Genomic DNA, 4,706 nt, shown 5'->3' with positions numbered 1-4,706 from the left:
CACCGGGCCGGCCTGGGAAGCCCGCTTCTGAACCTCATATCCAGTAAAGTGGGTCCCATTATCACTCTCCATGAGTACAGGCTGGACATACATGGCCGTAAGGCTATTCACAGTGTTTACCTGGTCTGGGGCCTTACAAGGCCATACACACAGAAGACCAGCAGTCGTATCAACAACTGTGAAGATGTATCTGGAATTCTCTGACCTTGGCAATGGTCTGACAAAGTACAATTGCCATTGAGTCAAGGGGACCCTTCCTCAAGTTATTTGCCCATATGTATGGGGCACCTGCTGGGGGTGTGGACTCTTCTTGAACACATACTGGACAAACACAAAAGGCATTCACTACATCTTCCCATTTTATAGGCAGGGCCAATCTTTGAGCTGCCATCCACATGTTTTTGCTGCCAGCATGCAGCATTTGTCAATGTAACCACTGGACTACATCAGCGGCTGGGGCTCTCGCCAGCCATCTTACCTTAGCAAGGGTATCGGCTTCATCATTGCCTGGGTTGGCAAAGGGGAAGTGTCCTGTGACATGGAAAAGATACTTCTTTCTTATGTCCCAATTCCCAAAAATCTTGCCACATGGCTTGTCCTCACAGGGATTGGTGGCCTACCATCCTCCATTGATATTTCCAAGTAGAGATCCAAAGGGTTAAACCTTTGCAAACAGCCCAGCTGTCAGTACAGATGGTTAATGACCCAGGCTCATTTTTTATCACCATCCACGCTGCTCTCAATTCAGCAACAGCTGTCCATGATGCTGAAGTTCCCATGCTAGAGCCATCTGTATACCAAGCTTGCTCTGTGATAGGTCCTTGTCCCTCATGGAAAGGTGTAGCCTCCATCTCCATGGGTAATGGTTCTGTCAAAGTTTCCTTCACAACCTCTACTAGTCCTAGCACAGTTTGCAACTCTTTGGACAGAGGACTCACTGACACAGTGCTTCTTTTTCATTTTAGACAGAATGGGAGTCTGAGCTATGCCTGTTTTAGGGTTGGTTGCCCACGCATGCAGCCAACCTAGTATGGGGTATGTCATCTTTACTAGGACTTTGGCAATTCCTGTGACAGGTTCAGTGGCCATCGAGGCAGAATACACAGCTGCTGTTTTTCTATTGGAGAATAACACACTTCAGTGCCCTTCTAGAGCTGAGACCAGAATCCTACAGGTGTTCAAAATTGGTCTTATCTCTGCCAGAAACCCCATCCTAACCCCTCTTGTGTAATATGTACATCTAATTCAGAAGGCTTAGTGGGATCAGCCACTTGTAAAGCCTGTATTTGCTGTATTGCCCTTTTTGTAGCCCAGTAAGCCCATTCTACTTCTTCAGTCCAATCCCAGGGGGCTTCTTTCTTTGTTAATGCATACAGTGGGCATGCCATTTGGGCCATATGGGGTACAAAAGCTCTCCAATACCCCAAAAGTCCCAAATATGTCTGTAGCTGAGCTATGGTTGTGGGTTGAGGGTATGACTGTATCTTGTCTATAATAGCTTCTGGGATGATTCTTGTCCTACCCAACCAGACCATTCCCAAGAATTTGACTGACAGCCCAGGTCCCTGCACTTTGGCTGTGTTCACAGCCCACCCACATTGTTCCTAATGACTTAGCAGAATTGGAACTGCCTGGGTTAAATCTGCAAGAGAATCAGAGGTCAGTAACATGTCATCAATATAGTGAAACATTGTAACTGCAATGGGCCTAGTCCACTTGGCTAGGTCCCCAACCACTAAACTATGACAGATGGTTGAGCTATGCAGATAACCTTGGGGCAATACTTGAAAGGTCTACCGCCTCCCTTCCCAGGTGAAGGCAAACTGATCTTGGCTATCTGCTGAGATGGGAACAGAGAAAAAAGCATTTGCAAAGTCCAATACATAATGATAAATTCCCAGCTGAGTCGCCAGCTGATCCATCAAGTTGTGAACCAAAGGCACGGCTGCATGCAAAGGAGGCACTACTTTGTTTAGTTCTTGATAATCTACAATCATTCTTCAGGTACCATCAGGTTTTTTCACTGGCCATCCCAGAGCATTAAATGGGCTATGAGCCGGACAAATGATGCCAACTTTCTCTAACTCCAATATTGTTCTCTTTCTGTAACTTCCTTGTTTGGAAACAAATGCAGGAAGAGAACCTCAATTTGGGGTTAATTTCCCAAGGAAGGGATGCCTCTTGCTGGAGGGTCCCGGGAAAGTTAACCACTTTGAGGCTTCTCACTGCTCAGAAGAGATGTGCATTGAGTAATCCTTTGTGGCTCCATCACCCGAGAAAGTGGGGTGACAAATCCATGGGGGGCAAAGCAACACAATATGGTGGCACTTATCTCCACATGTCCTCCTGGGAGGCGATACTGCTTTACATTAACTACATGTCTCGGCTTGGGTAACACCTGTGGGTCATGTTTAGCCCATAATACAGGCTTTACTGTCCATATTTGTAGCCAGAACTCTCCAACTTTTTGCAGGTGCAAACCATAAAGTACATCCATACCAAAGATGTACTCAGCTACTGGGGATAAATATACAGTATATACACAAGGGGGCAATTGTTCTATGCTCAATGGCAATGACACAGCTTTGACTTCAATAATATGTCCTCTATAGCCATCTACACGAACTGTGGTACTGGAAACTTTTCTAGATTGTCATATATCAGGCTACATTCTGCACCTGTATCCACCAACACCAATACACACTACACATTTGTCCTTGACCAATGTATTGCCAATTCAACATGAGGCCTCTGATCCTCACCTCCCCCCAAAAGACAAGCACCTTGGCCTGCTCCCTAATCAAAATGAAACAGTTCATCTGCCGCCTTGGGAGCAACCAAAACATTCTTTAAATGCACTGGGCATATGTTGCTACCTGTTTCTGGATGTTTAGTGAAACGGTGTTCAGGGTGCAATTGCTGCCACCAGGCAAACAGCACCACATTTGGTTGCTGGTCAATTTTCTTGCTATTAACCCTTGCTGCAAGCAAGTCAAGCCACATCTACTTATGGCTGGTCTTGTTTGGTCTCCTCAGGATAAAATTCCGAGCATTTCTTGGGGGTTTGGTCTTAGCCACCTTTTGGACCCCTTTTGCTTGTCTCCTATCCTCTACTTCACCTCGGCTGGCTGTCATGATCATTACTTCATGTACAGGACGATCAATGTATGGGACCAGTATGGCCATCAGTGACCCAAAGGGCATTGATGGGGCATTTTGTAGTACTATGTCTCTTATGCTTCCTGTAAAACATTCATCATCTGGGCCATGGGTGTTCACATTAAACATGGACTGCCACATTCCCAGCTTCTGAATTATTTGAACCAACTCAGCATATGTTTGCCATTTACTCACAATTTTGGGCAGTTCTCCAGCATTTGCCTGCACAGTTCAGGCAGCTGCATTCACCTTGTCCATTAAGGAGTGATTACCTGGCCCTTGTGCATATCTGTGGCTATTCTGTAGCTGTTGCCTCAGGAAGGGGTGTGTGATAATGGAGGCCAAACTTTCATCTCCTCACCAGAGCATACTATCCAGCCCTAGGTCCCATGACCACAGCAGCCAAGCAGCCAGGGGATCCCCCTGTTTCTGCCGGACCTGTCTCCCCAAGTCAATTAATTCAACCTGGTTATGCGAGACATAGGTGGTGAATTGGGTCACCTGTGGATTGCCCACTGGTTGTCCACCTGGCCCCATAGGCTGTTCATGCTTCATTTTCTGATGCACAACAGGTCGTGCCTGGAGACGCACAATCTCCCCCCAACTCACCACTAGGTTTGTCATCCTCCCTGGTGTGAGAAGCAGGGATTACCAGTTGCTGCACATCATATCCACAATTCCAACAACTCTGCTTTCTGCTGCAAATCTTGATCAGCTTGCAGTATAGTGAGCAATAGCCCGACTCTGGTCAGCGGAAAAGTGGCCACCAGGCATTACATACTCAAGGATAACCATATTTTCTCACCCTTCCAAGGGGCTCTTCGCTGCAAATCTCAAAGCCGCATCATGGAGTACCTGGCCTATGCTGATTTGCAGTATTGTGAGCAACAACCAGGTCCCAGTCAACAGGAAAGTGGCCATTGGGCACCACATACTCAAGAGTAGCCAAATTTCCTCCTCCTCCTAAGGGGCTATTGGCTCCAGTACCTGCTCAGAATCCTGCCATGACTATGCAAATTGCTGGGCTCTTTCACCTGCCCAGAATCCTGCTGACTACACCAATTGTAAAGCTAGGGCTAGGGCTCACAGACCCCTCGAGCCCATTGTACAGACTGGGTCACAAACTCTTCACAAGCAGGTCTACAAGGTAGGAAATAGGAAAAGGTCCTGGGATCCATGGGTAAAAAACTATTAGGCTTTATTAGAGCTAGGAGCAGCCGCCCTAGTGGCCTTACAGGGGAGTTCTGAGAAGCACCGTGTATCAGAGCCATTAGTCCTTTATACTTAAGTCCATAACCCAGGACACCTGGGTGCACATATAGGCAATTACATTAGACGGTAACCAAGAAACACCTGGACACACGTGCATATTTACATCAAATGCTCAGCAAGATTCTGAACATCTGAGGGGCCCTGACCATTTTCCTATATTTTCCCAACAGATGATTCTACCTGACAGGTTCGACTAATGACAAAACCTTCCCTTATTTGGAATCACAATCCCCAAAACAACTGTAAAGATAAGATAAAGGTCTGAACATCTCAAG

The sequence above is a fragment of the Galeopterus variegatus genome, unplaced genomic scaffold, assembly GCF_000696425.1.
Source record: "Galeopterus variegatus unplaced genomic scaffold, G_variegatus-3.0.2 Scaffold751, whole genome shotgun sequence".
In the NCBI taxonomy this organism is placed as follows: domain Eukaryota; kingdom Metazoa; phylum Chordata; class Mammalia; order Dermoptera; family Cynocephalidae; genus Galeopterus; species Galeopterus variegatus.
Note: the sequence above shows the minus strand (reverse complement) of the source record.